This window comes from Syngnathus floridae, chromosome 1 (assembly GCF_059516105.1).
Source record: "Syngnathus floridae isolate MCC-2025c chromosome 1, RoL_Sflo_1.0, whole genome shotgun sequence".
Classification (NCBI taxonomy): Eukaryota; Metazoa; Chordata; class Actinopteri; order Syngnathiformes; family Syngnathidae; genus Syngnathus; species Syngnathus floridae.
This window is the reverse complement of record NC_142413.1, coordinates 16,650,377-16,662,816: the sequence shown is the minus strand read 5'-3', so window position 1 is coordinate 16,662,816 and position 12,440 is coordinate 16,650,377. Positions and strand designations below refer to the sequence as shown.

Genomic DNA, 12,440 nt, shown 5'->3' with positions numbered 1-12,440 from the left:
AACCTGGAGCCTACGTCCCCTCCCCCTATTGTCCACGCGCAGAGATCATCATCTGAAAACGACATCTCAAAGGCAGGGTTCAGTGCCACTGGAGGGGGCATGAGTGAGAACAGGTCATTAATGCCCACCACAGAAAGGGCCTCTTACGGCTTTCTTCACTTGATCATGGTGAGGACGGAAAGGTCTTGTCGTCAAACTATTAAACCCCAGAAACCTTTTTCATTACATCTTAAATGCGAATGACTCTCACAGTCGTATACTGTATAATAAATAATATGGGAGAGACATTATTTGCTTGCGATGAAAATGAAGCTGAGTCTGTTTGCCTTAGTGACACCACCCATTTTCCATTTTAAACATGTATTCAAAGAGCTGCAAAAGTATTTTTGAAAATTCCATCAACCCTGCCCCCTTCTTTTTATCTTCTCCCCTTCTTTATGGAAGCATGAAGTTGGCTGAATTTGTCAGTAATGGTTAATTACTAATTTATTGGTACTCTCCCTTTTTTTCAGAACTCAGTCGTTTGCATCTTATTTGCCTCTTTGGATGTTTTCACTTTTGATATCTTTTATATTTTAGTCTGGTTGAAAAACATAAAAAAAAAAAAAAACACATGCACACATATATCATATATCACACACGCACACGCACACACACACACGCACACACACACACACACACACACACACACACACACACACACACACACACACAATACAGATGTCATGAAACCTGAGCTAGAGGTGCAGAGATGTTTTTATTTAATAACTCTGACAACAATGGAAGATGATATCCAATTCTTTAGACAATCTAAAATATGTGTATGGACAAAGCAATAATTTGATCAAATAAAAAAAAAAAAAAGTTAAACATTGGGCCTCACACAGCTGAAAATCAATATCAAACCCATGTTGTGTTATGTCAAACAGACTGGATTAGGCATCCTTTCACAGCAGGAAATATCCATCCATCCATCCATCCATCCATCCATCCATCCATCCATCCATCCATCCATCCATCCATCCATCCATCCATCCATCCATCCATCCATCCATCCATCCATCCATCCATCCATCCATCCATTTTCTATGCCACGTGTCCTATTCAGGTTCACAGGGCACTATGCCTATCAGCTGACAGAGAGACTTCACCCTGGAGTGGTCGCCAGTTAATCACAGGGCGCATACTGTGTGAAGACAGACAATCATTCACATCTGCTGAATGAACAATTGCACCATCAGTATCCTCAATGCGAAATAATAATATTAGAATATATCTGTAGTTTGAATTTTTATTGAGTTATTTCTGTATTTTATACTAAGTCTGCCACCAAGTGTGAAAGCAGAGATCGCTTGCTTCATTCCATAGCTAGATTACTTGAAAACATTTGCTTGCAGCACCTGCCTTTTTGTCTGTAAAGCCTTAATTGTAGAATGTTTTACCAGCAGCAGTGGCTGCTGCAAAAAAATTATGATAGACAATTTAAATTGTAGAGAGACATGAATTTCTAAATCAGTGCTAATGTGTATGAAGCAATGTGCAATAAACTATTGCCCTCTGTTGGGCACCGGCGCAATCTGCATTGGTCCTGCAGCGGCAACAAGAGGTTATCAGCTGAGACAGACTCCGAATGTTCTTTGTCAACCTGAAGGGCAATATTTTTGCTCTTAGGATCAGGGGGAAAAAAGTGAGCTGTAAGCATTAACCGTGCATATTTGGTGATTTTTCTGTTGAAAGCATCTAATGTTGCAAGGACTCCATACCTTCCGCCTACTTAATGTAGTTTAGGTGGATAATTGGATAACACAGGTTTATCCTCAGCAAGCACTTTGTATGAGCAATCCAATTTCACATCCTCCTGAAGGGAAACCATTATTCTTAACCAGGGCTTGATACTCCCGTCACCTTTGTGCAGAAGCACGGCACAGGGTTCTCCTCAAATCCTATCAGCTTTTAACCTTGTTACCAGCCAATCTGTATTATTGTGCTATAATTCCATATTTCGCCCCCTCCTCACCCTGGCACTGGCATTGGAAAAGATAAAGTGTTTGCTGTGGTTTTGTTGACAACAATGCCGTCGTGGTCTGTTTGTCTTCTATCTGTGGACATTGGCACGTTTAATCTCACTGTTCAAACCAACATCTCGGGTGAACGTTTAACCCTTTCATTGGCGGTTTCCTAAAAAAAAACTTGCAAGCACAGCTCCAGTGAAATGATCTTTGTACAGATCATAAAATATTCTACATACACCACATTCTATTATATTTAACTACAATTTGAATTTACTTTTCAAGCTGTATTCTGTGTTACCCATTTAAAGTACATATAAAATATAAGAAATGTTTCCCCCAAGCCGTTGAATGATAGCCAACACCGGTAATGCTTTCCATCATGGCAAAGAATGCAAGCCAAGAGCAGCATTTTCAAAAGCTCAGTAATTGTTCAGCTAATAAATCCTGTTTGTTAAGTGTCTGAGCACAATATAAATGAAAACTTCTCTTGGGAGTGGTTACGTCATGTAATGTTGGTATTTTGCGGTGATCCCTTTTTAACAGTGCATGCACGGCTGAATGGGGATTTATTTGTACACTGAATGAATGCTTCTTTTCAATTTGATTTAATTTATGTTCATTCATTCAAAACGACAACACATTTAAGGAGTTTTTTTACTGAGTCCCATGCATGGTCGGACTGGCCATGGGGCACATTGGGCAAATTCCTGGTGGGGCTCCATCTTCAGAGGCCGATGCTGTGCAATTATTATTATTTTAACAGTTAATTAGTGTTTATGAACTTATTTTCTTCCGGTTTCCGGTAATGTCCGTCTTGATCTCGTTCTGTCTCTTCTTTGTGTGAATTACACGGCACTATTTGCCTGGCGGATGTACATGCGATCAACACACCACTTTTCTCCCCAGTGACTGTGTCACATATCCCTCTGCCCAGCAAAGTGGCGCCGCACAACAGCGGTCCACAGCCTTTTTACGAGTGTATAAAAGTGATCAAGTCATCACAAAAATCATGGAAAAAAAATCCTATATAAGCCGCACCGGACTATGAGCAGCAGGGTTCAAAATTTCAGAAGTCGCGGCTTATAGTCCGAAATTTACGGTACATATATATATACGACTACTATACATATATATATATATATATATATATATATATATATAGTCGTATGCAAAAGTTTGGGCACCCCTGATCATTTTCAAGATTTTCCTTTATAAATCATTGGTTGTTCGGGTCAGCAATTTCAGTTAATATGATTTACAGAAAGTGTGCAAGTGTACACACACGCGCGCACACGCACGCACACACACACACACACACACACACACACACACAATCTATATGAAGGTTAGGCTGAATATGAAACTGCAAACACGAAGCTTAGTTCATGAGGTCCCTTAGGCCTTCATTTCCACAATGTCTCTGGAACTCTCAGGGATCACAGCTCAGACAAACCAGGCAATTCCTTAAGCAACACTGCATTAACATATAAAACAACGACTTCTACCTTTACAGAGGAAGAAGTAACAAGGCTCAGTGCAGTTCATGAAAGACTGGAGACATCTGCGCCCCTCTGAGATTTCAATATGTGCTGCAAAGCCTTTTATATTTAGACCCGCAGCTCCCAGTGGGGGTTGTAAACATGTAATACTTTGTTTTTGTATACCTGCGACTAAATAACTCACTGTCAAGTACAAGCACTCTGCACTTGAGCAGAATAAACCTCACATCTAATTTTATATATTTTTAAAAACATTCTCCTCCCACGTTTAGGCAAAGGCGGATTCCCTGAGGACTTGCTACACTGCTTTCTCGTCACAATATGTTGGGAAAATTAAGGCATTTCAAAGAACAAACCGCCATGATTTGTTTACAAGTTGCATTGTCCTATACGTGTAGTACAAACAAATCCAACCATATGTGGAACACTGCCTCGTTCCATCGATCCAGTTTAAAAAGGGTTGTTTCCATTTAAGGAAGTCGCAAAGTAGAAATTATTATAGTGTTGTTTCAACAGTAAAGATGAGAGCTTTTGCTTGGGTAGTGAATTTATGTGTTTCATAAATCTTTGACAATAGGTGACACGTGCATCAAAACGACCCATTGACATTTAGTGCACATTGAAATAAAAATTTGAGTATAGGTATTTGTTTTTTCTTTTTGCCATAATTGTTTATCTTTTAGGAAAAATAATAACTATGACTTCAGATTACTGAGTTGATAAGAGTAGTTGTGGCAGTTTTCTTTATTTACATCTGCATGACTGTATTATATTGCCCCCTCATGGAGAAGTCATGCAATTAAATTTACGGTAGTTTTGGTTTATGTTCTGTTGTTTTTATGTGATCCTTGATCATGTGTTGTCAGGTCGTCACCTTATCAGCCATGTTCCTTGTGTTTGCCAGTCAGTTCTCTCAAGCAACCCGTGCCAAAAATCTTTTCGGTTTGCTTGTATTTAGTGACCAGCTTTCTTTTCTTTCAGTCGGTCGGTTTGTTGTTCTAAGTCATATTTCCCTAGTTTTGTCATGATTCCAGCCTTGTTACAATTTGTTTCCTTGTGTTCATTGTTGATTTTTTTTTTTGCATCGTTAGTATTTAGATATTTTTTCATTAAGTGTTTGAGCTATGCACATGGTCACAAAATGCATCACCGCTGTATGTTTTCACCGCAACACCTTGTAATTTTTTTTACATTTTGATGAAGCATTGCATGAAAAAGTGGATGACATTTTTTTCATCAGCTTTTTGTGCGTTTATCATTCATATGGTCAATTGCATGAGTCGAATATAGATTCCACACAGACACAATTCACTGACATATAACCTTGAAAATATATGATCTTTAAATTGCTTCCACACATACATTACACATAGTTTTTTTTTTTACAATACTGCTGCATATAGTCATCAATTTGGAGAAAGATATATGATTGGGAAAACTGATGACAACCTCATCAATAAATCGCATTAAAACTCCAGTCAGAAATTCACACAATTATACATGCTGAAAAATCCTTTGCAGAGATAACGCTACTATTCTACCACAGCATCAATATAGCATGGTTTTCATAATAACACACAACTATCTCAGGTTGGCATTTTGAGAACAAAATGTAAAGGTCCAAACTATCCAACAAAGTGTGTATGTGTGTGTGTGTGTGTGTGTGTGTGTGTATATATTCACACACACATATATATATATATATATATATATATATATATATATATACATACACACACACAAAGATTGTATATATATACTATATATATGTAGTCTGGAGTCACTGCTTTGCTGAGGACCTTGCAATGAAATGAAATGGTTTTACAGAGGAATGAGGCATTTTCAACATTATGAATAGATATTTTCGTTTTTAATCCGGCCTACTTTTTGTGCTTTCTCAGTGAGTGTTGCTTGACAGAATGTTGCACTGGTTTATTAGACCACTGCTGACCTGTGAACACCACACACCATTTTTGTACTTTACTGTGTGTCCTCAAACTTTGGCATGAAAATACGAAACACATAGCAATGCATGTTTTTCTTTGGGCAGTGGCAAAAGCCTGACTGAGAAGTAAATTAAAAAAAATTCTGATGAAGAGCTTGAATCATAAATGAAGATTCATTTAAAGGAAAAGTGGTGGAGAGAGAATAAGCTACTATTAATTTGGGTTCATGTACTCTAGATGTCACGGAACTGCATTTTGTTTTTGTATGCTCTGACCAAGCTCCTATCAAAATGACAAGCACAATGCAAAATTGAGTCATATGAAAATATTAAAATGTATTTTTTTTATCCTGCTGAGAACTGTTATTGTTTCATGATATTCCTTGTGTGCTCCCTTTATATAGTCATACATTATTTCTGATGCGTAGAGTCAGTGTGATTGTGTCACACCATCTCTTACAGAGATGCCTCACTCGAACAAATTTCACGCACATTCTGCTCCAATTAATATCCTGCAAAGCTGCAGCCGTTCTCATATCTGATGAAAACTTGGGGTGGTTACCAATTAGTCTGCTGTTAATTATCTCCTTTTCCTTTTGATCTGCATGATGACTGCTCCATCAGACGCTCTCTTTTATTCATCGCTCCCACTCGGTAGCTGGACCTTTCCGGAGATTGCACAGATTGATGTGCATTAAAAATGGCTTCAGAAGCAAGCTTGAGTCTTGGGAGAATTCAAACGTAGTGGTTGCACTTTCTTTGTACTATGTCGGTACGGCTTCTTACAGCTGCAGTTCCCTGCTGTGTAAAAACCCACATCATCAGATGATTGTTTATACTTTAATGCCTTTGACTGGTGTTACTTTGAAATAATACTTAAATGACAGTAATATATCAAATTAAGGCACTCAGAAAATTAAATGGCCATGTATACACAATCATTTTAATTTGGACTCTGCAACATCAGACTAAGAGGGTATAACACACCCGTATAGTGATTGGCCAGTGACTAATTGTACAACATCAGCACAATTTGATCTGATTTCAGATGTGTTTTTTAAACAAAATAAAAATAGATCACAACCTAGTAAGCAGGCAAATTTGCAATTCATTATGAGTTGACGACATCACACGCTCCAGCATCCTCCTGGTCCCTTTCACTGCTATCTAAATGAATAGGCATATAGGATTAGAGTTAAATAAAAACATTTGAATTCTATTTCGGGGGGAAGCTTTTCCTAATGTGTTCCACTTTGATCACTAATAAAAATCTCATCCAGGTTTGATGAGTTTACTGTGTGAGCCTAATTAAAAGAAAATTAATTCAGGAGATCGTTCCACATTGTCAAGCATGTCACAATTTTCTTGCATTATAGGGGAAAAGGAAGCTCTTCCCGATGATGAAAAGCGTGAAATTGTCCAATGCCTCTTGAAACTTGGAAATACTACATATTTCAAGAAAGCAGCAATACAATCATCTTGTTGTTAAACAATTTGTGTGTGGCATGGAAAGTAAACAAGTTTGTCCGGATTTGCTGGGATAAGCTTCAGCTCACCCATGATGACAAGTGATGTAGTAAATGCATGAAAATATTTCATTACTGACCTTCCCCGACTCCTAGCATAAATGACAAAATAGTAACCATTAAATCGGTGTCATCAAATATTCTAATTGTGGACTGTGGACAGATAGACATCCATTGTTTGATCAGATTATGTTTTCTTAAAACACCACTTGTTCACAGTGTGGAAGCGCTTATTGCGAAGCACTACGGCATAGCTTGCAGTTGGCATTGATATTCTTGCTTTTACTAACTTGAATTTCTCCTTACAGCAAACTGGCGGACAGCCTGAAACTCTCACTGGCACAGACCCAAACAAGTATGAGGATGAGCTATGGTTCGTTCATTCAGAGCTGTTTGAATCAGGATGAAGAATCCGTATTTTGTATAAATCTATCACATACTGGAGTTGCATACCATGTGAAAAAATTCAGACCCATACGTGCTTTTTAGCACTATCGCTGAAAGTAGACTATTGGCTGACAGTAAAGCCCTTTTAACACTGCACTTGGATTTGATGGTATTCCCCTGGGCAAAGGTGCAAGATGGCAATGTTTAAGCGTGTCCTTATTACGAAGCTACCCCCTGGAAGCTTTTCCTGTTTGTTTGGATGTAAAGTATTAACTTTGTCAAACTCCCTTGCTGTTGTAACTCTGAAACTACTCCGCTGCCACCTCTCCCATTGGCTGCAACATTTTTTTTTTTTTGCCACAGGGCGCCACTGTCAAAATAAAAGAAATCTGTCGTTGCTGCACCATGGCAGCAAACTCTCTCATGAGGACGCGCTAGCTACTACGTATATTTTGCTTCACTATTTCCCTCCGGACACCTCATTGGGCGATTTAGTAGTTTGTGTTTCAGAGGTAATTTTGAGAGCATTTTAGAAGTGTGTATCAGTAAAATAAATTCAGTAGAGTGTATGAGAGTGTTGCCGTAGGAAGAGGGTGTTTCAGCTGTGTGTATGAGAGTGTTTCACTCGTGTTTTGGACAGCATTTCACAAGTATTTATGTGCAAATGAAATTCCTCATTGTGTGTCATATCATTTCAGTTATGCGAATGCAAGCTTTTTAATTTCAAGTGTGAGGCAATCCTCCCTGACACCGCTTACCTAAAAGTGTGGCAATTAAGCCTCATCTTTGAGTCCCTCTAGTAACAAAGCCACTCGGGGCGGGGGTGAGGGGCTTTGTTAGGTCATATCTAAATAAACATGTTTTAATAGCTTTGCTGAAACGATTCATTTCAAATTTAAGAAGCCCAGTGAGGAATGACTATTTGCAAAACTAGCATATTTAATTCGAAATGGTGTCTCATATAAGAAAATGAACTCAAATAAATTAATGGTTAAAATGACACTAAGCTATATTCCTTTGTGTTGTGTTTTCCTCCAGTGAAACAATTAGTGTTTGCTTTTGAGTCCTATTGCTCTGTTAAATTGCTTGGCAAATCATGGCAAATTTTACCATGGTAATGATTAACACCCTTTCAATGTTTTAGTTGTTGTTTAAAGCAGACACTCCTGTACTAACATTAGGGGCTGACAAGCAAAACTGACAAGGTTTACAGAATGTCATTGTATTGACCAGTTAGGTTATAATGCGTATTTTAAAGAGACGGCTTGCTGTGCTCTGCAAAGAATGTCATTTCTAATGTGTGGTCTCAAATAAGCAGACCCACCATACATCCTCCTGGGACAGGACTAATTATGTGTTCAGCATCTGCAGCATGGCTCTCTGGGCTTTTATGCCTCTGTGACTTCCCATCCACTCAATTGGATTGGATATATCCCAAGAACAACCTACAGCCTCAATTCTCTTGGAAAAAAAAAGGTCACAGTAAGTTCGCTGGGTGTGGATCCAGAATGTAAAATGGACAAAATGTGTTTCACTACCACCCTGAAGAAGCAGATCATGTTGGGTAATATGGCGTTCCCACCTGTCAGACATTAGCCTTTTGCAAGCCTGGATGATGAACACTGTACTTCTGATAAGACTAGGCTGTTACAAAACATCCTTTCTCAGGGTTTCCTCAAAACAGAGACACAGTATTATGGAAATAGTGGAGGAAATAGTGAAGCAGCGGAAATATAGTGGCTAGTGGGTCTTCATGAGAGAGTTGGCTTCCGTGGTGCAGCAACGACAGATTTTCTTTACAGTGGCGCCCAGTGGCAAAAAAAGAAATGGCGCAGCCAATGGGAAAGATGGTGGCGGAGCGATTCCAGTTACAACAGCAAGGGAGTTTGACAAAGTTAATACTTTACATCCAAACAAACAGGAAAAGCTTCCAGGGGGTAGCTTTGTAATAAGGGCCAAATAAGGAGACGCTAAAACATTGCCATCTTTCACCTTTGCCCAGGGGAATACCATCAAATCCAAGTGCAGTGCGAAAAGGGCTTTACTGTCAGTTCCCTCCAATAGTCTACTTTCAGCGTAGTACTCAAACCAAATATGGGTTGAATCTAATCTCATTTACATGAGAATGGTCAAACCAGAATTAAAGAATATCAATCTATATGAGACTTTTGCGCAATCCTCTTGGGCCCCTAGACAAAATGAAAGCTACTTTTTCCCATGTAGAGTATTTCATTCCTTTCATTTTCAAAAGTAAACTATAGTCCTAAAGAAAGAAAAAACAAGGCCACTGACAACCTCCCAAAACCCATGGGATGCACTTGAACGCATGCTTGGGTTGTTGGATTCACATGTAGACCTTCCCAATTCCCTTGTCTATGTGTGTCTCTGTCTTCTGTCGAAGGGGCAGTGGATCAGAACCCCCTTTTACATACACTACACACTTAGCAGGTCATTCTTCTGCAGCCCTACATCACTGTCAGTGAGCTGGATATGCCAAATTTATCATGGGCTGTGAATTTTTCGTGTTTTAGGCTTGTGAGGGTGAAAGTGGATACCTCGTTCTGAGTGACAAGCTGCTTTATGGACGGAAATTCCAACTGGACCGTTCCATATTCATGAGCTGCTTTAAATTCTGGCACTGTACACTGTTCTTGCGATGTATCAGGGAAGACAGTCTGTGTATCTGTGTATCCTGTTCCAATCTCATACAGCTGTCTGAGCTTAACATTGTAGTGTTAAACTGAGGAACAAGTGTGCTCAAGCTACATTTCTTTTACAAAAAAAAATATTTGATTTCTTTACACATTTTGGCACATTTTTAGTACATTGAACTTTAAACTGTGTTGTAAAATGTCATTTAAACGTCCCGTTTTTTTCTTCTTCTTGGTAGTTTGATTTTAAATCGCGTGCCAGAAATACAGACCTTTACCATGCTGAGAAACAGCCAGCCATTTAGTAAAATAATGGTCCTAACCATGGCACATACATACATTTTGAAATTTTGAACTTAACTTGATCTTAACTGAGAAACCTTAGAGATAACAATGAAAAACTGTACTCTTATACCGTGTGCTCTACTTGCGAAGACCAACTCAGAACAACACATACATAACAAACATCATCATCAAAAATAAGATTTCAACCCCTAAATCAGATGTATGCTATAGTACCATGACTGACCTGTGAAAGCTTGCTTGGTGCCATAGCTGGTCATTAAAACTAGCGGGTTGGGCATCAAAACCGGGAATCGAGTGGAACTGGGACCATCATTCCCGTTGTACCGGAATCGTTCAGATTTTAGAATGTTGGTGCTTAATTTCGATTTCCAGTTAGCTGCCTGGAAGAAGCACAAATAAAAAAGGATTGCTAAAACACATATGGACAGCATGGAGCCCCTCCTGCTGCAGGAGATTCCTTTAGTGGTGTCAATTTTAGTGCTGATGTCATTTTTACATATAGACCTATCATATAAATGCCAATGTTTAGTCCAGTTTAGTGTCCCGTTAATGTTAAATAGATGTTTAATGTCAAGAAGTGACTCAGTCACTCGTATTTGTTTCCAGAATTTTTTGACATGCTACGGAATGCTTTAAAAACATGAAAGGATCCTGTTTGCTATATTATTAAAGGTTCAAGTTAAACTATGTTTCTTTTGCCAAACATACCGTACCAATTGTTACAAGCCAGGGGTCATGTACTGTCCGTGATGTGCAGTCAGGGCCAATAAAACGCCTCCTCTGCTGACCTAAACACAATCCGAAGCACTGAACTATATTCTGCTGGCGTCATGTACAATTCTCGTACCTTCAATCTTCAAAATCACTTTTCACAAGAAAAGTCACCAAGAAAAATGGCATGTTTGTTCAACCATTAACACTGCATCGTCAAAGACAGCAAGCTATTTTTAACATTACATTAATCTATCATTTGTATAAGTAACACACACACGCACACTCACACACGCACATGCACACATGGATGAATCAAGATATTATATTCGTAAAACAAATAAATAAATTGCTTAATTTTGACATAGAAGGTTTTGGCCCAACACCATCCATATCCAATTTAGATGGAATTGTATTTCAAGCATTCTAATATCTTTATTTCACAGCGTATGTCTTTCAGTCAGATTTTAGCTTCTATGAGTTGCCATGCCACTGTAATTTGCCTGGGGCCTTGAGAAGCCAAAATACAGGTTTAGGCCCAGATAGATAATCTTTTATGTTATTTCTTTTCTTTGTTTTTTGTTTGTTTGTTTTGTTATTTTTTAATTAATCAATTTTTAGATTCACCTCTGTTATACCTTTGCTCAGGCTCAGATTGACATCAGCAATTTTCTACCTTCGAATTAATTGAGCTAGTATATGCTTTCTGATTAGGTCAGCATGCATAGTTATTTTGTGTTTTTGTGTATTATTTTGCTACATCTTAGTGGTGTAGTAAGAGGTGGATTAGGTCACTCAAGTCCCTACTGAAGGCACATGTCCCAAATGTGGGTAATGGATAAAAAAATAGGCATAAAAAATGTTGCGGTTGTGATTCAATGCGTAATGGAGATCACTTCCAATTCTTAACTAAAGGATGATATGTCATTGCTAAAAAGGGTTATGCCCAAAGTTTGACAGTCAATGTTTACTCAAGCATTTGTTCAACATGTTGTACAGTGTGTTGCTAAAGCCAGAGGAGCAATAATCAGAGCACAGACCTGTTGTTTGTATGTTTTATTGACTTGCTCCGGAGGCTTCAGCCAGTTCACCCTCCGGCTTCCGCAGGGCTAATTGCCAACTGCTCCCAAGCTTGTAAGACAGGAGCACACAGTGCCACATCATAAACAAGTTCAAAGCATACGTAGCTCTCTTTGAAAGATGAGCACGGCACTTCCTGAGGCCAAAGACTGTGCAGCCGCAAAGGTTTCATTACACCCAGCGAGGTGTGATGCATCTCTGTGCTATGTGGATTTATTCAGTGGTCAAATGCAGAGCAAGCTTGTTTTTTTTTTCTGCACGTCAAAAACAAAGCCTTGTCATATTCTTGTGAAATAAGCCAATGATTTAAGTGGAGATAGTGG

At 38.7% G+C, this 12,440-nt stretch overlaps 1 protein-coding gene across 1 annotated transcript in view; it reads right to left on the bottom strand.

The window, feature by feature from the left end:
- pcdh11 (protocadherin 11) overlaps positions 1-12,176 on the bottom strand; it is a 232,684-nt gene extending 220,508 nt beyond the window's left edge. The window contains exons 1-2 of the mRNA XM_088379239.1: positions 12,078-12,176; positions 10,550-10,706 (exon numbers count right to left, since the gene is read on the bottom strand). The gene's annotated coding sequence lies outside the window, so the exon portion shown is untranslated. The remainder of the gene's footprint in view (positions 1-10,549; positions 10,707-12,077) is intronic.
- Positions 12,177-12,440: the final 264 nt, after the last annotated feature.